Here is a 24,124-nt window from a genome sequence, read left to right as displayed (position 1 = left end):
ACACAACAAGAAATAACATATTTATCAAGAGTATATTACAAAATGCTTCTGAAGTTCGGTACTGTTTGATGCGCGGCACTTGACCTCCTAAACCTAGTACAATGGAATCTAAATGGCTCTGAGCACTATGGGACTCAACTGCTGAGGTCATCAGTCCCCTAGAACTTAGAATTACTTAAACCTAACTAACCTAAGGACATCACACACCCCCATACCCGAGGCAGGATTCGAACCTGCGACCGTAGCGGTCACGCGGTTCCAGACTGTAGCGCCTAGAACCGCTCGGCCACCCCGGCCGGCCGGAATCTAATTCAAGTCGCTGTCTCTAGGCAGTTAACGATGTTTTCACTAGGAAAGTAATATTCCAGACACTTTTGACTGTCTTATTACTTCGTAAATAGTGACGGCTAAGTTGGCTTCTAGTCTTGCAGGAACTATAGTGACGATGAGAACGCGGCAAGTGTCATAACACCATTTCCCAGAAACTTCGTTCAGTGGAAAAGGGGTCGAAAAAAGCCAACACACGTCTCAGCTTATCCGTAGATACTAAGCCGTTTTCTGAAATGACGACGGTCAAAGTCTTCGAGGTATTTTCCACGTATTTTATATGCTTTTTACCGCGCGATATACTCAGAAGGAATTGTGGTGGCACTGTGGTTAGCGTCGCGGCTTCTTAATTTTGCGTCCTGTGATTGAAATCTGATTATTACTTTTCTTTTTTTCGTTTATATACCAATGCTGTAGAAGGTTACTACAAAAATGTTTTCCAGTGTATGTTTATTCGTCTACCAATTGTTTGTCAAATGAATGTATTTAAAGGATGAGAAAATTATTTGAAATTATTTTGGTGAAATTTCTGTAGTGTATCTTCATTCATAAGCAAACGCGAACCTCAGTTTTCGGAAAAGTGATCCGTTTTGCCGCAAAATTATTGCCAACGCACGAAATCTTCATAAATATACCGACGTTGCTTTCCCGAGTGAGATGGATACGAAGAATTGTCACTGTGGCAAACCTGCCTTCCCGCGATGCTCGTGGTGTCGTTGTGTTGGGAATATCTGTGTTTCCAAAGTTTCTGCCATCCGTATTATCAAAGGGAATGCACCAAACCTTCCTGAAGAATAAACGTGAGAACAAAATATAAGAATTAATATAAGTGTGAAATCAGAAAATGTCCCTAAACGTACTATACCTACATATATACACATCAAGAAAAGTTTTGCATCGCCCCGGTTCTCAGAACTCCTGAAGATAATTTTGACTGTGGATGTTGTGTCACAGACGCAGTACCTTCGACTGTTCAGAGATGTCACTAAACCCCTCCCAAAGATGCAAACAACCACGCATGGTTCAAAATGGCATCTGAGGTCATTAGTCCCCTAGAACTTAGAACTACTTAAACCTAACTAACCTAAGGACATCACACACATCCATGCCTGAGGCAAGATTCGAACCTGCGACCGTAGCGGTCGCGCGGTTTCAGGCTGAAGCGCCTAGAACCGCTCGGCCACACAGGCCGGCCAACCATGCATGAGCAGCGCCTTTCAAACGGAAGGGGTCCGACAGCCGATCAGTTCCAGTCATTCCACCAGGAAGGAGGTACACGGCTCGTGTTGTCTGTAGTTCAACCATGCCTAGACAGTAAATACCGCGGTTAGATCGCGTCCGCATTGTTACTTTGTAACAGGAAGCGCTTTCAACAGGGGACGTGTCCAGGCGTCTCGGAGTGAACCCAAGCGATGTTGTTCGGACATTGAGGAGATAGAGAGAGACAGGAACTGTCGATGAAATGCCTCGCTCGGGCCGCCCAAGGGCTACTACTGCAGTGGATGACCGCTGCCTACGGATTATGGCTCGGAAGAACCATGACAGCAACGTCACCATGTTGAATAACGCTTTTCGTGCAGCCACAGGACATCGTGTTACGACTCAAACTGTGCGCATTAGGCTGCATGATGAGCAGCTTCACTCCCAACGTCGATGGCGAGGTTCATCTTTGCAACCACGACACCATGCAGCACGATACAGATGTGCCCAACAACATGCCGAATGGACGGCTTTTGGATTGGCATCACGTTCTCTTCACCAATGAGTGTTGCATTTCTGTCAACCAGGTAATAGTGGGAGACCTGTTTTGAGGCAACCCGTTCAGGCTGAACGCCTTACACATACAGTCCAGCGAGTGCAGCAAGGTTGTGGTTCCCTGCTGTTTTGGATGGTATTGTGTGGGGCCGACGTACGCCGCTGGTGGTAATGGAAGGCGCCGTAACGGCTGTACGATACGTGAATGCATTCCTCCGGCGGATAGTGCAACCATATCGGTAGCATATTTGCGAGGCATTCGTCTTCATGGTCGACAATTCGCGCCCCCATAGTGCACATCTTGTGAATGACTTCCTTCAGGATAACGAAATCGCTCGACTAGAGTGGCCAGCATGTTCTCCAGATATGAACCATGTCGAACATGCCAGGGACAGATTGAAAAAGGCTTTTTCGTGGACAACGTGACCCACAGACCACTCTGAGGGATCTATGCCGAATCGCCGTTGAGGAGTGGGACAATCTGGACCAACAGTGTCTTGATGAACTTGTGGATAGTATGCCACGACGAATACAGGCATGCATTAATGCAAGAGGACGTGTTACTGGGTATTAGAGGCACTGGTGCGTACAGCAGTCTGGACCACCACCTCTGAAGGACTCACTGTATGGTGGTACAACATGCAATGAGTGGTTTTCATGAGCAATAAAAAGGGCGAAAATGATGTTTATGTTGATCTCTATTCCAATTTTCGGTACGGGTTGCGGAACTCTGGGAATCGAGGTGATGCAAAACCTTTTTTGATGTGTGTATAATAAAAACGTGACCCTTATCGTGAAAAATTACAATCATATAACGCCCTTGTGTCACCTAACTTAATAAGAAACAAGCGTGTAGTAATATTCTACAGACATGGGTAGATAAATGAAAACAATGAAAATAAAATAGAATAAATAAAAAGAATAGTTGGGTTTCAAATATTAAAAATTAATAAGCGACAACACTAACCATTGAGCCACCATTTCCTCTGTGGATATTGCGCAGTAAAAGGCACATTAAAGTACCTCGGAAATACCTTTAAACTTTTAACGGTCGTTTTTTTTTTTCCAGAAACGGTAAAGTATCTACAGACAAGCCGAAACACGTATTCGCTTATTTTGACTCCTCTTCCACGGCAAATTTCCTGGGAAATCGGGGGAAGGCACTTGCCGTATTCTCCTCGTGATCTGGCTGCAAGCATTGAACTGAACTGTGTAACTGCTGGTTCAGTACTGTATATGCATGTCCATGACACATCGTCTTTTTTTACCTGTCAGCGAGAAGATTTCAAAGTGCCCCAGTACAAAGCGGAAGCAATGTAGCACACGATTTTCAGCACTCCCTTATAGGAAGCTGTCCACACTAATGGCGGACGAGAACGACGCGCTGAAGAATGTGGTGCGGAAGCAGGAAGAGGTCTGGATCTGTGGGCGCCATCTGGAGGCTGCTGGACGGAACTGAGAGGCGCAAGGGACGTCGTAGTGCCTTTGAGGTGGCGGCCTCGCGCGGTATTTTTTGTGTACCATTAAGTTTGCTATACAGCACTGAACGTCATTAAACTCTTTAAGCCGTTAACTCAGAACCTGTGATGTCAGTCGTCCATACCAGTAACAGTGTTCACTGTGATCAGGATACACGTGTACAACGTTTCTCCTCTGTGTGTACCTATTTGTACCCAATATGGGAACTAATAAAGTACAGTGTCCATAATTTATCACTACAACTTAAGACTTGAATACCTTTAAAACTACACTGGATATTAACAAATGATTTTGAACACGTGATAAGATACCTTATAAATACTTGTTTCCTCATTCATACACATCAGCGTGTGCACCCTAAGTCGCACAGATAATGTCTTGCCGGAATTCCATTTCTCTCCAGGTGCTATTCAAGATTTCCATGTTGACGTGTTCAAATGCATTGCGAGTGCGTACCTTCAAGTCCTGTAGGTCTCTAAACTTAAAAAAAACTCCACATGAAAAAGTCTAGCCGTTTGTGGTCGGAATGAGGTCGTCTGTGTGAATCCTGTGGCGTCCGCATTACTTCTGGTTTTAAAGTTCAATTTTTTTTCAAAATTGCGTCGCCTGGAACGTAAAAAATACTTTGTTTTACCTTAACACATGCTGAAAACAATTGTTATATCTAGTAAAGGGCGAAAATTATTCAAGTCTTAAGTTGTAAAAATAATTTATGGGCACTCTGTGTATCTAAATAATGCAGGCTATATACCGTTTTTTGTGACTAATAAAAGGCTTATTTAGACCAAATGCAATTCCCTTTATTTCAAAGCATCTTCAGTGGTTGTTTTTCTTACACAGCGGTTTGCCAAGACCGTAAACATTTCTGTTGTTTTAAATTACTACTGTTCAACAAAATTATTACTCAGTATTTATTATTTCCTATTTTTGAAAAATATACACACACGCTCAGGGTAATATCAGTTGCTTCCAGAACAACGAGAACAAAACAAGAGACTTCCGCATCTCACAACATCAAAATAAAATGCAGGAGGTGTAAGTGGATCCTCACAACATTAAAACGAAACGATATTCAGTGTAATCGAAAGTGCAGGTACTAAAATCGAACACCGAATTGTAAGAATTAAGAATGAAGTAGGAAAGAAAAAATTGTCAGTGATAAGTGTAATTTAATACTGCTTGATAGCAGTAATTTAAAATATGACAATTGTTTACAGTCTTAGCAAATATATTTGTAAGAAAAACCACATTGTTATAGTGATCACTGGAGATTGTATGAAATAAAATGAAATGCGTTTGGCCTGAATAACACTTCATGCAGTGGCAAAAGACTGTGTATAATCTATATTATTAGCCTGCTGCCTCCCTGGTCAGGAACTAGAGAAACAAGAGTTAACGCTACTTGGCCACCCAGTGGTAATTTATATTCACCGTCGATAACTTCTGACGTTGGTCATCTTTGATTGTATGGGACCATTCTGCTGAGAGCATCAGTCTTTGATTGTATGATGACGCTAGTGGTTCACGGTGTTGTTTGCTGTCATCCAGAGGAACTTATACATAACATCGTTTAAATCGATGTATCAAATATGCATCGGAAGATGGGGCTACTATTCTGGAAATCGATAGTGCAGTAAAGAAACTGGAAACCATCCTCCCAGCAAGATATTAGTATATTCATAATTTCAACTCATTCCTCAGCTACACTTCCGGCCTTCATGACAGTGGAAAGTTTAAATATGATAATTAACAACTTGGCATTGTCTAAGATCAAGAGGATTGATAGCTATTAAACTGACATTTTAGGAAGAGTATGTTCTGTAATGGTTCAGAAATACGGTCGGAATAAGGTTGATGAAGTGTTTGTAGAGCCGTACGGTGCAGAAACGTGAAACATGAGAAGGGAAAAGTCAGAAGGCTTTCGAAATGTCAAGATGACAGAGAATAAAAAAATGTATTTTGGACACTTTAACAGACAGAGAGGTGCCGAATTTATTACATTTCTAGATTTCCAGAACGCTTTTGAGGCCGTTCCTACAAGCGGCTGCATGACTACAGAGTATCGCCTCAGTTGCGCCACTGGATTCGTTATTTCCTGTCTGAAAAGTCGTAGTTCGTTGTAATCCACGGGAAGTCATCTAGGGCAACCGAAGGGACGTCTGAGGTTCTCCAAGGAAGCCAAACACTTGCATGTGAATCGAAGAGTAATGATGACCAGAGGGTGGAAGCTGAAAGATGGTTATTGAACGGGCTGGAATGTAGAAAACGACTGATTTCGGCTTAACGCAGGAGAAGCGTGACGGGACTATGAAACCAGTATGTGAAGAACATGCGGAGGGAAAAAAAGGAAACGAAGAAGAGGAGTCAGACCGTAGAACAGCTAAAGTGAGGCGGTGCAGTGGACAGCACTACGGAGGATGCCGCATCAAATCATCCCTCTGTCCATTCATATTTTGGTTTGCCATGGTTTCCCTCTACCACGAAAGGTTAATGCCAGGATGATTTGATTGGCCACGGCGTATCTCTTTGCCTCAATACGAGCATGGGCCCCATTTCTAATGACTTCGCCGTTGAGGGGATGTTAAACCGTAATAGTCGTCCTCCGTTATTCTATGCAGGGTAAACCCGAACTGCTACGAAATTTCGGAGTCATTCAGCGATATTTTCACAGTATTTTGACAGAAGAGACAGGCATCCCCCTATGGCTCGTCACTGAGCAAAACTGTAAATAGGATTTCGTCGGTTTCTTACCCCGCAAGACAGATACTGCATACAGAAAAATTAAAGAGACTTTTGGAGAAAAGAGAACCACCTGTATGAATATCAAGAACTCAGATGGAAAACCAATCCTAAGCAAAGAAGGGAAAGCAGAAAGGTGGAAAGAGTATACAGATGGTCTATACAAGGATGAAGTGCTTGAGGGCAATATTATGGAAATTGGAAAGGACGTACATGAATATGAAATGGGAGATATGATACTGCGCGAAGAATTTCACAGAGCTCTGAAAGCCGAAACAAGGTCCCGGGAGTAGACAACATTCCATAGGACTACTGACAGCGTCGGGACAGCCAGCCATGACAAAACTCTACCATTTGGCGAGCAAGATCTATGAGACAGGTAAAATATCCTCATACTTTAAGAAGAATATAATAATTCCTATTCTAAAGAAAGCAGATGTTGACAGGTGTGAAATTTACCAAAGTATCAGTTTAATAAGTCACGGTTGTAAAATACTGACCCGAATTCTTTACAGACGAAGGGAAAAAACTGGTAGAAGCCGACCTCGGGGAAGAACAGTTTGGATTCCTTGCAAATGTTGGAATACGCGAGACAATATTAAATCTACGACTTTTCTTGGAAGATAGATTAAGGAAAGGCAAAACCTACGTTTATAGCATTTGTAAACTTAGAGAAAGCTTTTGGCAGTGTTGACTGGAATACTCCCAAATTCTGAAGGTGGCAGGGGTAAAATACAGGGAGCGAAAGGCTATTTACAATTTGTACAGAAACCAGATGGCAGTTATAAGAGTCGAGGGACATGAAAGGGGAGCAGTGGTTGGGAAGGGAGTGAGACAGGGTTGTAGCCTATTCCCAATGTTATTCAATCTGTATATTGAACAAGCAGTAAAGGAATATTGTTATTCTATCAGAGACAGCAAAGGACCTGGAAGAGCAGTTTAACGGAGTGGAGAGTGTCTTGAAAGGAGGAAATACGATGAACATCACCAAGAGTAAAACGAGGACAATGGAATGCAGTCGAATTAAATCAGGTGATACTGAGGGAATTAGGTTAGAAAATGAGACAAAGTAGTAAATGAGTTGTGCTATTTGGGAAGCAAAATAACTGATGATGGTTGAAGTAGGGAGGATATAAAATGTCGACTGGCTATGGCAAGGAAAGCGTTTCTGAAGAAGAGAAATTTGTTAACATCGAGTATAGATTTAAGTGTCAGGAAGTCGTTTCTGAAAGTATTTGTATGGAGTGTAGCTATGTATGGAAGTGAAACATGGACGATAACTAGTTTAGACAAGAAGAGAATAGAAGCCTTCGAAATATGGTGCAACAGAAGAAAGCTGAAGTTTAGATGGATAGATCACGTAAACAACGAGGAGGTACTGAATAGAATTGCGGAGAAAAGGAATTTATGGCACAACTTGACTAGAAGAAGGGATCGGTTGGTAGGACGTGTTGTTAGGCATCAAGGGATCACCAATTTAGTAAAAGGAGGGAAGAGTGGAGAGCAAGAGATAAATACGCTAAGCATGCTCATAAGGATGTAGGTTGCAGTAGTTACTCGGAGATGAAGAAGCCTGCGCAGGATGGAGTAGTATGGAGATCTGCACCAAACCAGTCTCTACACTGAACACCATGACGACATCAGCAACAACAACAACAACAATCCCTTTTACCTTTGTTTCTGAATAACTTCACAACAGTGAAAACCCCGTGATATGCAATCACCAAACCGTACAACACGTAACAGAGAGTAATGCAACAACCGTCAGATGTAAAATTACTGAGAATTGGTTCCCTTCGCTGTTCCAAAAGCTCGACATTGCGTCATTTCACCGCTATCCCACTGAATTTAGAGAATCCATCGGCCAACTCTCAACAACAGACATGTACATTCTACTGGATATCACTGTTACTTACACTAACACTGCCCGTAAAACAACCTCGAAACAGAACTGAGCGGTGCTGTGTGCGAGCTCGAGGGCGAAGAGTGAAGAGGGTGTTCCTGTTGTCAACAGCAAGTAGTGAGAGTGAACAGAAAGAGTTCGCTACCAAGCAATACACACAGCGAATAACACTGAAAGTGTCGTTTTTTTCCTTCTTCCTTTTTTTCAGATATTTTCCGTTCTGTATAGATGCAGAGGCAGATGGTAGTAAGAAATCAAACTAAATAAAATTACCCCGCTACGAGCCACAGCATTTCACGTATTTTTATATCAAAATATTCAGAATATTTCCCTGAACAACTTTCGAAATTTTGTCACTGGAGCCCAGGTAGAGGTTGTTGTTGTTGTTGTTGTTGTTGTTTAATAATGGGTATATTATCATAAGAGATGCCGCAGCTATATGAATTTTTAAAATATTGCGACAGTTCGTTGCAAACCGTGATTCTTGATAATTCAAATGGTTCAAATTGCTCTGAGCACTATGGGACTTAACGTCTATGGTCATCAGTCCCCTAGAACTTAGAACTACTTAAACCTAACTAACCTAAGGACATCACACAACACCCAGTCATCACGAGGCAGAGAAAATCCCTGACCCCGCCGGGAATCGAACCCGGGAACCCGGGCGTGGGAAGCGAGAACGCTACCGCACGACCACGAGCTGCGGACTTCTTGATAATTAGTTTCGATAACATTCAATGACCATCTTCATGTCTTTAAATAAAATAAATTATACTAAAACATTAATAAATTACAATTTTTGTAGAAAACATAGATTAAAAGACTCCATAAAATTTAAAATTCTTAAAACTGTACTTGATTAATCACGAGGTGTGAAAACTCAAAATTCTTCAAAAAGAACCTAGTCATAAGCTGTAAAATGAAAGGAACAGCACTATAGTATACTTGTGATAATATTGCACGGCGTCTAGCACTGTACTAAACCTACTATGCATCACACAGACAGATGCGCCTTGAATGACCAGTAGGAAAATAAGGAAGGGGAGAGGAAAATCACTGATACTGAGAGTTACTAAAATGTAACGAAGATATGTCTGTAAGATGTAATACAATTGCTTTAAAACTAAGAAACAGTTTAGTTAATGCACGTAACATTGGTACATGAAACATCTTTTTAAAATTTTTAATTAAAAGAACATTGATAAAAAGCATTAAATTTATGCACTTTCCCCGGAGAGCATCCGAGATGTGTTTTCTGCTTGAATACATTGAGCTGTTTGCCTGCGGCAACACTGCCAGCAAGTGCGGCAGGCTGTTAAGTTCATCTCCTACTGAGTGCAACTGTAGCAAAGCTCCAGAGTTGCCTCTCGGTAGGTCGCCGAAATTCTTGAAGTCACGCTGGAAACTCTTTAATCCCGTTCTTTCAGATGTAGTCTAAATATTCATAGGTGTTCAAGGAAACATGTCATACGCGCCGTTTCTAAAATTTCAAGGCGTGTGCGCGTGTGTAAGTGTGTGTGTTTCTTGGCCCTACCCAATTTTCTGTTTTAGTTAGATGATCTCCAAATGGTACGTTAATATTTCTTTAAATGGAGTCTCAAACGTCCTACCTATCTGACCTCCATACTGTTTCTCAGTTGTTGCACTTAACCTCATACATCGTGATGCACTAAATTTACGAACTGATTTATTTATATCATATTTTAGTTTAAAACCAAGAGATGTGCGAAAGTCTATTCTTAACTTTGTTTTCCATAACTGCTGAGCTTCTGTATCGGACGCCCTTCCCCGGTATTCTATAGCAGTGGTTATTACGTCTGAGGAGTAAAATGAAATTTTCTGAGGGGTAAAAACCAAAAGGGCTGAATAATTTTTAAAAGATCATTACTATTGTCACAATTTCAAGACTCCAATATTGGTAGCATAAGTTTTCAGTAATTACTTTTCTCTCAGTTACTAGAATTAATGCGTGACACTATGCGCTGAAGGTTTCAGGTTCCTCACAGAGTCCACCCACAACACATATACTTTGTACCATACAAGGATGACAGTAAAGACGAGACATGTGCGTAAAAACACTAAATATCTCATGAAAATGTCTTCTCGAAGTTGTAGATAGTTCCTACAATTGACCATGAATTGCTTCATTAGTCACCTTTAAACAGATAAATAAACTGATAAGACAACGGTAACTACTCAAGGGCTTCTACACAATTTTGTTATTGTTAGAGTGGTCAGACAAAAAGCATTAACAACATGAAGTCTTCCAATTTCTGGCAATTCAGGGGTAAGGAGTCCAGCAGTCAGGTGTTTTAAAAACAGGAAGTATAGTCAAACGTTTGAAATTGGTTCATTTGTAGTACGGGGTGCAGGGAGTGTGTGAAATATGTGTCGCTAGGGAGAGGAATGGTGCAGAGAAAGAATGTCTTCTAACAACCGCCTCCCCTCAATGTAGGTAGTCAGCTTTCTTTTCTGATGAGCTGTAGGTAGCACTCACTATGCACTGGTAATTGATTCATTATTCATTCTCTCTCTGTCTCACACACTCACTCACTCACTCTGTTCGGACACAACGGAAGGAAAATAATGTGGCATTCGAGATTTATAGATGGGAAAGTAGAATTTGGGCTGTGATAGAAGTGGAAATGAAAATAAGGAACGGAATGGGTTGGAGCATGATTTAATGTGTGCTATGTCTGAGAACAACTCAAGCAAAAAAAGGGTTGTTAGATATAAGTAGTTTAATAAAACAACCACCAAAATTAAATATCACTGCCGGCCGGTGTGGCCGTGCGGTTCTAGGCGCTAGTCTGGAACCGCGTGACCGCTACGGTCGCAGGTTCGAATCCTACCTCGGGCATGGATGTGTGTGATGTCCTTAGGTTAGTTAGGTTTAAGTAGTTCTAAGTTTTAGGGGACTGATGACCTCAGATGTTAAGTCTCATAGTGCTCAGAGCCATTAGAACCATTTTTTAAATATCACTGATCTTTCACAGTTTTACAAATAGGTGTTCAAAACAAATCTTCTTTCATTCTAAGTGGGTCTAAGACTTCCATCCAGTTCCTTGTTGACCAGTCTGGTGCCGCAGTAGAAGCTAGCAAAATGAAAGCCAAAGATTTAAATTTCGCATTCAAGAAATTGTTCACACTGAAGAATCGTGCAAACGTAGCTTTATTTGACCAGTTGGTTTTAACCAAAAAAATCACCAGGTCCGAATGGAAACCCAATTCTGTTTTACAAAGAGCATTTCACGGCACTGGCTCCTTACCTAGGCCCTGGCCCCAGGCCACTGGCCCTTTTATATCGCGAATCTCTCGCCCAGCATAAAGTCCCAAGTGATTGGAAAAAAACGCAGGTGGCTCCAATATACAGGGTGGTCCATTGGGCCGGCCGCGGTGGTCTCGCGGTTCTAGGCGCGCAGTCCGGAACCGCGTGACTGCTACGGTCGCAGGTTCGAATCCTGCCTCGGGCATGGATGTGTGTGATGTCCTTAGGTTAGTTAGGTTTAACTAGTTCTAAGTTCTAGGGGACTGATGACCACAGCAGTTAAGTCCCATAGTGCTCAGAGCCATTTGTGGTCCATTGATAGTGACCGGGCCAAATATCTCACGAAATAAGTCAAACGAAAAAACTACAAAGAATGAAACTCGTCTAGCCTGAAGGCGGAAACCAATGGCGCTATGGTTGGCCCGCTAGATGGCGCTGCCATAGGTCTAACGGATATCAACTGTGTTTTTTAAAAATAGGAACCCCCATCTTTATTACATATTCGTTTAGTACGTAAGGAAACATGAATGTTTTATTTGGACCACTTTTTTCGCTTTGTGATAGACGGCGCTGTAATAGTCACAAACGTTATGTACGTGGTATCACGTAACATTCCGCCAGTTCGGACGGTATTTGCTTCGTGATACATTACCCGTGTTAAAATGGACCGTTTACCAATTGCGGAAAAGGTCGATATCGTGGCTATTGTGATCAAAATGTTCAACGGGCGTGTACTATGTACGCTGCTCGGTATCCTGGCGACATCATTCAAGTGTCCGGACCGTTCACCGGATAGTTACGTTATTTAAGGAAACAGGAAGTGTTCAGCCACATGTGAAACGTCAACCACGACCTGCAACAAATGATGATGCCCAAGTAGGTGTTTTAGCTGCTGTCGCGGCTAATCCTCACATCAGCAGCAGACAAATTGCGTGAGAATCGGGAATCTCAAAAACGTCGGTGTTGAGAATGCTACATCAACATCGATTGCACCCGTACCATATTTCTATGCACCAGGAATTGCATGGCGACGACTTCAAACGTCGTGTACAGTTCTGCCAATGGGCACAAGAGAAATTACTGGACGATGACAGATTCTTTGCACGCGTTCTATTTAGCGACGAAGCGTCATTCACCAACAGTGGTAACGTAAACCGGCATAAAATGCACTATGGGGCAACGGAAAATCCACGATGGCTGCGACAAGTGGAACATCAGTGACTTTGGCGGATTAATGTATGGTGCGGCATTATGGGGGGAAGGATAATTGGCCCCCATTTTATCGATGGCAATCTAAATGGTGCAATGTATGCTGATTTCCTACGTAATGTTCTACCAATGTTTCACTGCATGACAGAATGGCGATGTACTTCCAACATGATGGATGTCCGGCACATAGCTCACGTGCGGTTGAAGCGGTATTGAATAGCATATTTCATGACAGGCGGATTGGTCGTCGAAACACCACACCATGGCCCGCACGTTCACCGGATCTGACGTCCCCGGATTTCTTTCTTTGGGGAAAGTTGAAGGATATTTGCTATAGTGACCCACCGACAACGCCTGACAACATGCATCAGCGCATTGTCAATGCATGTGCGAACATTACGGAAGCCGAACTACTCGCTGTTGAGAGGAATGTCGTTACACGTATTGCCAAATCTATTGAGGTTGACGGACAGCATGTTGAGCATTTATTGCATTAATGTGGTATTTACAGGTAATCACGCTGTAACAGCATGCGTTCTCAGAAATGATAAGTTCACAACGGTACATGTATCACATTGGAACAACCGAAATAAAATGTTCAAACGTACTTACGTTCTGTATTTCAATTTAAAAAACCTACCTGTTACAAACTGTTCGTCTAAAATTGTGAGCCATACGTTTGTGACTATTACAGCGCCATCTATCACAAAGCGAAAAAAGTGGTCCAACTAAAACATTCATATTTCTTTACGTAATACACGAATATGTAATAAAAAATGCGGGTTCCTATTTAAAAAAAAAACGCAGTTGATATCCGTTTGACCTATGGCAGCGCCATTTAGCGGGCCAATCATATCGCCATCTGGTTTCCCCCTTCAAGCTAGACAAGTTTCGTTCTTTGTAATTTTTTGGTTTGACGCTTATTTCGTGACATATTTGGCCCGGTCACGATCAATGGAACGCCCTGTATAAGAGAGGTAAAAGAACTGACCCACAAAATTACTGACCGATATCCATAACTTCAGTTTGCTGCAGAATGCTTGAACATATTCTCAGTTCGAATTCATTAAACTTTCTTGAGGCTGGGACTCTTACGTCTACGAATCAGCATGGTTTTAGAAAGCATCGCTGGTGCGAAATTCAGCTTGCCCATTTCTCACATGATATACTGCGAACTATGGATGAAGGCAACAGGCAGAATCCATATTTCTAGATTTCCGGAAAACATTTGACACGGTGTTCATCAGAATAAGGGTATCGGGTATCGTCAGGACTGTCCCAGGGAAGTGTGATAGGACCGCTTTTCTCTATATACAAGAATGATCTATCGAACAGGGTTGGCAGCAATCTGTGGTTGGTTGCTGATGATCCTGTGGTGTACGGTAAAATGTCGAAGTTGAGTGAGTGTAGGAAGATACAAGATGACAGAGAGAAAATTTATAGTTGGTGTGATGAGTGGCAGCTAGCTCTAAATGTGGAAAAATGTAAATTAATGGATATGAGTAGGAAGACCAAACCTGTAATGTTCGGACACAGTATTATGCAGTGAAGTCTTTAAAATATGTGGGCGTAACATTGCAAAGCGATATGAGGTGGAACCAGCGTGTGAGAACTCTGGTAGGGAAGGCGAATGGTCGACTTCGGTTTATTGGGAGAATTTTAGGACAGAGTGGTTCACCTGTAAAGGAGGCCGCATGTAGGACGCTGGTGCGATCCATTCTTGAGTACTGCTCGAGTGTTTGGGATCGTTACAAGGTTAGATTGAAGGAAGGCATCGAAGCAATTCAGAGGCACGCTGATAGATTTGTTACCCGTAGGTTCAAACAACACGGAAGTGTTACGGAGGTGCTTCGGGAACTCAAATGGGAATCCCTGGAGGGAAGGCAACATTCTTTTCGAGAAACGCTATTGAGAAATTTGAGAGTACCGGCATTTGGAGATGACTGCCGAATGACTGCCGAAAGTTCTTCTACCGCCAACATACATTGTGCCTGATAACCACGACGATAAGATACGAGAAATTAGGGCTCGTACGGAAGCATATAGATAGTCGTTTTTCCCTCGCTCTATTAAGTGGAACAGAAAAGGAAATTACTAGTGTTGGTACAGGATACGCTCCGCCACGCACCGTACGGTGTAGATGTAGATGTTGGGAACCTCTGTTCTATACGCATGTAAATATTGGGTTGGTGCATAAATTCGTAGCGTTTTCCCTTAAGGTTAATAAACACAACAGGTACACATAACAAGAGACTTGAGTCATCAATAACATATTCTCCTTCACTGTTTACAACAGTCTGCCAACACTGGGGTAACTTTTGATTCAGCGACCGTAGAAATCACGTGATTTTGAGGCGAAGAACTCGTCGAACCATTTTCGTCGCCTGTTTTCATTCGGAAAGGATGTTCCTTGAACGTTTTCCGCCAGAGAGCGAAAAAGGTGAAAAAATCTGAGGGTGCAAGGTCAGTTAATTGAGGTGGGTGCGGAACGACTTCCCTACCCAACTCCTGTATAGTATTTTTTATTGTTTGTGTAGCAGAAGGCAGGCGGGCGTTATCGTGGATTAGCATCATTTCACACAGTCTTCTTGGTTGTTGTTCTTGGATTGCGTCTGCAAGACGTCTCAGTTGCTGACAGTAAATGTCAGCAGTGATGGTTATACGTCGGGGAAGCAGTTGTTAGTACACCGCACCGCCGCTGTTCCACCAGGTGGACAACACCTTCTGTGGAGCGCGCAGGTCGTCGTACGGGGAGTTGCTGCTTTGTTCGGGTTCCACCACTCCTTTCTTTCCCTTACGTTAACATAGAGACACGGTTTCTCGTCACCATTAACGACAACGATACAAGATAGGAATAGTCGGTGTTGTACAAAAGTCAGTTGATGAGCAAGCAGAAGTGCACATGTGGAATCCACTGATTTTAGTGATTTTGGCTTAGAGCATATGGTACTCTGTCTCCATCTTCTTGTTGCCCAAAGTTGGTTTTTTGCAGTCAGTAACTTGGACGGCCGATCACATTTTCACAGCAATTGCCACGCTGAGAAAATGCCATACTGCAGGACTGGAACACCCGAATTTAAATAACCTGTTCTGATAATAACAAAAATATTCAGCTTCTTTTGTTGCTCTTCTTTGTTTTGAATTGCTTTTCCTTCCGTGGTTTATCTTTCCATAATTGTCTAGAGAATGATCGGTTTGATGTTTCAACAATAATAATAATAATAATAATAATAATAATGCTAAATAATACAAATTATGGATATAATATTACTGGAACATACCCACACAAAATCACACATTTGCTATACATGGATGATCTAAAACTACTGGCAGCAACCAATCAACAACTCAACCAATTACTAAAGATAACAGAAGTATTCAGCAATGATATAAATATGGCTTTTGGAACAGACAAATGTAAGAAAAATATCATAGTCAAGGGAAAACACACTAAACAAGATTATTACATATTGGATAACGACAACGACTGCATAGAAGCGATGGAAAAAACAGGTGCCTATAAATATATAGGATACAGACAAAAAACAGAAATAGATAATACAAATATTAAAGAAGAACTAAAAGAAAAATATAGACAAAGACTAACAAAAATACTGAAAACAGAATTGACAGCAAGAAACAAGACAAAAGCTATAAATACTTATGCTATGCCAATATATCACAATTTGGAGTAGTGAAATGGAGTAACACAGACCTAGAAGCACTAAATACACTTACACGTTCACAATGCCACAAATATAGAATACATCACATACATTCAGCAACAGAAAGATTCACATTAAGCAGAAAGGAAGGAGGAAGGGGATTCATCGACATAAAAAACCTACATTATGGACAGGTAGACAATTTAAGAAAATTCTTTCTTGAACGAGCAGAAACTAGCAAAATACACAAAGCAATCACTCATATAAATACATCGGCTACACCACTGCAATTTCATAACCACTTCTACAAACCTTTAGATCACATAACATCAACACATACGAAGAAAGTAAATTGGAAGGGGAAGGCTATACATGGCAAGCACCCGTATCATCTAACACAGCCACACATCGATCAAGACGCATCCAACACATGGCTAAGAAAAGGCAATATATACAGTGAGACGGAAGGATTCATGATTGCAATACAGGATCAAACAATAAACACCAGATATTACAGTAAGCATATTATTAAAGATCCCAATACCACAACAGATAAATGCAGACTTTGCAAACAACAAATAGAAACAGTAGATCACATCACAAGCGGATGTACAATACTAGCAAATACAGAATACTCCAGAAGACATGACAATGTAGCAAAAATAATACATCAACAGCTTGCCTTACAACATAAACTTATAAAACAACATGTTCCCACATACAAGTATGCACCACAAAATGTACTGGAGAACGATGAATAAAAATTATACTGGAACAGAACCATTATAACAGATAAAACAACACCACATAACAAACCTGACATCATACTCACCAATAAAAAGAAGAAATTAACACAACTAATCGAAATATCCATACCCAATACAACAAATATACAAAAGAAAACAGGAGAAAAAATTGAAAAATACATCCAACTGGCTGAGGAAGTCAAGGACATGTGGCATCAGGATAAAGTTGACATTATACCAATTATACTATCAACTACAGGAGTCATACCACACAATATCCACCAGTACATCAATGCAATACAGCTACATCCAAACTTATATATACAACTACAGAAATCTGTAATTATTGATACATGTTCAATTACCCGAAAGTTCCTAAATGCAATGTAACATATACCGTACAGTTAAAAGGAAGTCACGCTTGATCAAGGTCCGCGTCTCTTTCCAATTTTAACCAGACCAAAAGTCTGAGAAAGGAAAGAATAGTAATAATAATAATTCTGGTGGATTTTCTGTAGAATTACACATATATTTTCAGTCATTTCACGTAACAACACAGAAACACGCAACTAGTTGTCCATCCTCGCTCTTCAAACTCGTGCAACCAATTGCACAAAACAACCAAGATTTACCTCTAACGAAATGTAGCAAAAAAATTACTATCATATATATATATATATATATATATATATATATATATATATATATATATATATATATATTTATGCAAAACAATCTTTAGGAGATAGATTTCATAAATAAAATATAATTAACCTTCAATCTTTTTTGAGAAGTCCATAATCATCGTTGTAATTACATTAAGTATTTATAAACATTGATATTTAAGAATTTTCGCAAAGCTGCCTTCGGTGCGGTATCGTTCACTTCACATGATCCAAGATCGGTTAGTACCCATCCTCCCGATTTTTGAATCTTCACCATTGCATGCAAATGCGGCACGATCGTGGAATGACAACAGTTCACCACATTTGCGGAGGACTGAACGTCTCAGTCGCACTGTTGGGTTCTTTCTCAGAAGTTCTTCAGACCGCCTAACACTCATGACGTTTGTTCTTGCGGACTTAGGGCGCAGGCCAACAGAAGCGTTGGTCCGCGGTAGATGTCTGCGTTCAGTTCATCAGTCCATCCTTTCGAGGCCTTTGCCCATGTTCCTCCGCTGCGTGGTGCACGGCTCTTGTGCTTCTAAATAATGCACCAGCCCCCTGGAGTGACGCAGGCGGAGAAAAAGCGTCGTCTCTTTACGGCTTCTCGCAGCTCTTGGGAGGACGCCTGCTGCGGACCCAGCTGTCTCTGGGCGACGCCGCGGGTGCAGCCCCGCGCTCGTTTTTGTTTTTTCGCGGCACGTAGCCGAAATCCGACCGGGCAGCGCCACTAAACCCGTGAGAACCAGGATCCGTCGCCACCGGGATGAATGTCGTTACGCAATGCCGCAGCCTGGGCGCGTGGAACTTCCCACAAGCTGCGTGTACTTCACAGCATCGACAATCTCACTGTCGTCCTTTTCTTCGTTTTGCCCTTTTTTTTACTATTATATTCACGCTTTGTACCGCTAACATACCTCAACGCGGCGAGCAGGTCGGTGTTTCCCTCAGACAGCGAATGCAAACTGTGATAGCAGCAGTAATTTCAGTAGCTGTTTTCTATTACGTGTTCTGTAAACGAACGAAGTGATACAACTTCGTATGAAAATACGCCAGCTCTGAGAGACTGCAGGAAAGGAAAATATTTATCTGCAGCTACATCTGTGCTTGCTAGACAGCGTATGGCGTGCGGCGGAGCGTGCGCGGTGTTCAGAAGTGTCTTCACGGCACGTTAACGTAGAGTCAGGCAGTGCACAGCACTTTTTGCCTCTTGATGAAGTTGTCAACAACAAGAGCTGTTCGCCCCCTCTTCTTGCCATACCACTTCCAGTGTAAGAGAATTAACGATAGCAAAAAGCTTTGTAATCTAACCTCCCTCCTATTTTATTATGTTGAATTACGATTTACATGTTTACTTCGCAAAACTTACAGCTACCGGCTGTGATTTCGTTTGTAGTACATTGCTTCACATCTTGAGATGCAATAAATCAGCATTTCTTCTACTTACTTCCTGTCGATTTTCAATCACTAGCCATTTTCGTTGTTGTCACAGTGGTATGTTCATTGATTCTTACTTGCAAAAGGGATTTCAGGGCTCCGATTAAATGGTAATATCATAGACCTTTATCCTGATTTTTCCACACTATATTCATTCCTTTCACGTTATGACAGTAATGCATTAACGCATCCAAACGACATTTGCATTAAATACAACATTGCAGTGCGTGTATTAGGAAGTGTTGACTCGCCAGGGTATCCGAGAGCGCTAACGCGCTGCTTCATGGACTCGGGTAGGCGCGCCGGCCCCGGATCGAATCCGCCCGGCGGATTAACGACGAGGGGCTGTGTGCCGGCCAGCCTGGATGTGGTTTTTAGGCGGTTTCCCACATCCCACGAGGTGAATACCGGGCTGGTCCCCACGTCCCGCCTCAGTTACACGGCTCGCAGACATCTGAACACATTCACACTATTCCATGGATTACACTAGACACAGACAGCTGGGGTACACTAATTCCATCCCGAGGGGTACGAGGTGGCGGCAGGAAGGGCATCCGGCCACCCCTTAAACTTACCATGCCACATCCGTTCTAACTGCGCCGACCCTGCGATCGTTGCAGGACTAAGGCGTAAGCGAAAGAAAGAAAAAGAAAGTGCCTATGTTAGGAAGTGCGATCCAGTGTCTCCTCGGACATACATGCATGTCCGATAGAACATTGCATCGCACTTCTCAACACCACAGGCACAGCAATATCGTATTTATCCTCGATACGAGGCAGTGATTCTCAATTAAAATGTCCTCCACCTGTACGGAAATTACATCATGTGTACAAGTGCAGGTTGTGACATGTGAACGATTCACGTGCAAGTTTGGGTCTGTAGGTGAGTCGTGTTAGATAGCCAAATCACTTCAGGCAAACACTCGCGTAAAGCGGGAAATCTGGGTTCAAGCCCCGGTCTGGTACAAAATTTCGTTTCATCATTCCATTGTACAGCTGATGGTGGTCCATATTCGCAACTGCGAATACATCTCATGCATTTGCGTTTAAGTTTTCCAATCGTCGTAATATCAATATAACAGGAACAAAAGCAGTTACATATTTTGCATTTATCATTTGCAAATGTTTCAGTAATCAATAATATTATTTGCTAAAGTATTGAAATAAAGAAACGTTCCAAGATTGTGAAATATATGAGGACTATGAGGACGTGCAAACTATAGAAAATATTCTCGAATTAATATTCTGTGTGTGCAGGCACAATTCACTGAGGCATTTCATCTTGGAGTAGGTATAACTAGATTATCTCCAGATCATCCTTTTCACGCTAATCAACTGCCAATATCTTTAGTAATCTGTTGTATTTCCGCAGATAGGCCGATTCTTCAGTGTCTTAGTTCAAATCCCGGTCCGGCCGTCGTGATTTCGCTTTTCCATGATTTCCCTAAATCGCTCCAGGCAAACAACCGGATTATTCCTTTGAAAGGGCACAGCCGATTTCCTTCCCCAACATTAACTAACGATCGGAGCTTGTTCTCCGTCTCTAATGACCTCGTTGTCGACACGACGTTAGACACTAGTCTTCCTTCCTTCCTTCCTTCCTTCCTTCCTTCCTTCCTTCTTCAGTGCCAGCTCAGAATTCAATGTCGACAAATTCAACTTTTCTTCTACGCACAGAAAGTTAACTAAAACCTTGGACAACCAACTCTCTGTTAAAATATCGTTTCTCCTTTTAACGCGTAGAATTCATTAACAAATAAGTTCACTACCCCATTCGAGCATACCAAAAGTTCATCAAACAACTATATGGCGAAATTTAACTAGGCCATATAGTAAGCAATAGAAATAAACAGAAAATTGAAACTGCAACTGAAATCTCTTTCTAATGTTTACTGTAAGTGAAGAGGGCTCATAACAATTTAAAAATGTATACTGTTCGCATCACACAGTAACCAAGTTTTGATTTATTATGAGACGCTCTGTACATCAAGCCGGCTGCGGTGGTCTAGCGGTTCTAGGCGCTCAGTCAGGAACCGCGCGACTGCTACGGTCGCAGGTTCGAATCCTGCCTCGGGCATGGATGTGTGTGATGTCCTTAGGTTAGTTAGGTTTAAGTAGTTCTAACTTCTAGGGGACTTATGACCATAGATGTTGAGTCCCATAGTGCTCAGAGCCATTTGAACCATTTTTTGAAATGTACATCAAAGTCACAAACGAAAACGTTACTGTTGTTTTCTAGTCATCTACTATGAAATGTTAATGAAGGAAAATCCTTTTTAAAAATTCTCCCGGAAAAATGTGAATTTAACTCTGTATAATGGTTTAATAAAGTTGTGTCTAAGAGAAAGCTTTGTTTTCACTGTATCAAAATAAATACGTCTGGCTTGTTACAGCTACTCGGGTTTCCACTGCCACATCTCTATTTAAGAAACATACTTTATTTAGTTTCGATACTTCTGTCGTAAAAAGATATTTCAGAATTTGTAGGAATTTTATAGCACCATTCACCGAATTAACTAACAACAATGGTTTTAAGTTAGGAGACTAGGTGCTGGCGGAATTACAGCTGTGAGGACGGGGAGTGCGTCGTGCTTGGGTAGCTCAGTTGGTAGAGCACTTGCCCGCAAAAGTCAAAGGGACCGAGTTAGAGTCTCGGTCCGGCACACAGTTTTAATCTGCCAGGAAGTTTCAACAATGGTTTTCATAGAACTGACAAATTTCGCTTTTCATAGACTGTGGTTTGTTTTTATTCGTCTTGCGTCGGCCGAAAACTGATAGCCTAGTGTCCCTGCTTTAGCGCCGCATAAGAGCGGATGTGGAACAGATTCTGTCCTGGTGGCACGAGGCATGGATGTTGTCTGCTAACGCCGCCAGCTCCCGACTGAGGAACTGTAGCTACAGGCGGTCAAGTCAGAATGTCCTCGCTCCTGTTACGGTCTGGCTAACAAGACCTCTGCAGTAAACGGAGGAGCCAATCACAGCGCTTGCGTTCCGCCTTTCGAAAACTCAAGCGCGTCCAATGTTAACACAGTGCAACAAGCGGGAAATTGCTCCTGCTCTGTGGTCTGTGTCAGAGTCCTAGATGAGATCAAACAGCAGGCGCGCTTATAACTTTCTCCCTTCATATGCGTCATAAATAATTGGTAGAAAACAGTCATACTGGTCAGACGCTTAAAGCAGCTTGCTGCCCACAAAAAGCCATTTGCTCATGACGTATTATATTTTTGTCGGCTCCTGTGACAGTGAAATGGTGTGAACAATTTGGATTGTAGAGTGTGTATGTACAAAAGTCATTTTCATATCTTCCCGCATTACCTATTTTTTGTTCATGTTGTGTTATTTCACATACAGAAAATCAGGTGAACTTTATCCTTTCATGCTTTCTGTACATTCAGAATTCGTTTTTTGGGCAGCAAATGTAAATAGCATTTATAAAGAGCAAATGACAACGACATACACTCCTGGAAATTGAAATAAGAACACCGTGAATTCATTGTCCCAGGAAGGGGAAACTTTATTGACACATTCCTGGGGTCAGATACATCACATGATCACACTGACAGAACCACAGGCACATACACAGGCAACAGAGCATGCACAATGTCGGCACTAGTACAGTGTATATCCACCTTTCGCAGCAATGCAGGCTGCTATTCTCCCATGGAGACGATCGTAGAGATGCTGGATGTAGTCCTGTGGAACGGCTTGCCATGCCATTTCCACCTGGCGCCTCAGTTGGACCAGCGTTCGTGCTGGACGTGCAGACCGCGTGAGACGACGCTTCATCCAGTCCCAAACATGCTCAATGGGGGACAGATCCGGAGATCTTGCTGGCCAGGGTAGTTGACTTACACCTTCTAGAGCACGTTGGGTGGCACGGGATACATGCGGACGTGCATTGTCCTGTTGGAACAGCAAGTTCCCTTGCCGGTCTAGGAATGGTAGAACGATGGGTTCGATGACGGTTTGGATGTACCGTGCACTATTCAGTGTCCCCTCGACGATCACCAGTGGTGTACGGCCAGTGTAGGAGATCGCTCCCCACACCATGATGCCGGGTGTTGGCCCTGTGTGCCTCGGTCGTATGCAGTCCTGATTGTGGCGCTCACCTGCACGGCGCCAAACACGCATACGACCATCATTGGCACCAAGGCAGAAGCGACTCTCATCGCTGAAGACGACACGTCTCCATTCGTCCCTCCATTCACGCCTGTCGCGACACCACTGGAGGCGGGCTGCACGATGTTGGGGCGTGAGCGGAAGACGGCCTAACGGTGTGCGGGACCGTAGCCCAGCTTCATGGAGACGGTTGCGAATGGTCCTCGCCGATACCCCAGGAGCAACAGTGTCCCTAATTTGCTGGGAAGTGGCGGTGCGGTCCCCTACGGCACTGCGTAGGATCCTACGGTCTTGGCGTGCATCCGTGCGTCGCTGCGGTCCGGTCCCAGGTCGACGGGCACGTGCACCTTCCGCCGACCACTGGCGACAACATCGATGTACTGTGGAGACCTCACGCCCCACGTGTTGAGCAATTCGGCGGTACGTCCACCCGGCCTCCCGCATGCCCACTATACGCCCTCGCTCAAAGTCCGTCAACTGCACATACGGTTCACGTCCACGCTGTCGCGGCATGCTACCAGTGTTAAAGACTGCGATGGAGCTCTGTATGCCACGGCAAACTGGCTGACACTGACGGCGGCGGTGCACAAATGCTGCGCAGCTAGCGCCATTCGACGGCCAATACCGCGGTTCCTGGTGTGTCCGCTGTGCCGTGCGTGTGATCATTGCTTGTACAGCCCTCTCGCAGTGTCCGGAGCAAGTATGGTGGGTCTGACACACCGGTGTCAATGTGTTCTTTTTTCCATTTCCAGGAGTGTATTTTACTCTTACAGACTGGCTGAAAATACATCATCCATCTCGAATTTTGAAACGTTT

At 42.8% G+C, this 24,124-nt stretch overlaps 1 protein-coding gene across 3 annotated transcripts in view; it reads left to right on the top strand.

The window, feature by feature from the left end:
* The window catches only part of LOC126259349 (myosin-IIIb-like), a 610,509-nt gene that overhangs the window by 393,096 nt on the left and 193,289 nt on the right, over nucleotides 1-24,124 (top strand). The window lies entirely within an intron of this gene.

The sequence above is a fragment of the Schistocerca nitens genome, chromosome 5 (genome assembly GCF_023898315.1).
Source record: "Schistocerca nitens isolate TAMUIC-IGC-003100 chromosome 5, iqSchNite1.1, whole genome shotgun sequence".
Lineage (NCBI taxonomy): Eukaryota > Metazoa > Arthropoda > Insecta > Orthoptera > Acrididae > Schistocerca > Schistocerca nitens.
This window is presented reverse-complemented; position numbering and strand designations above follow the sequence as displayed.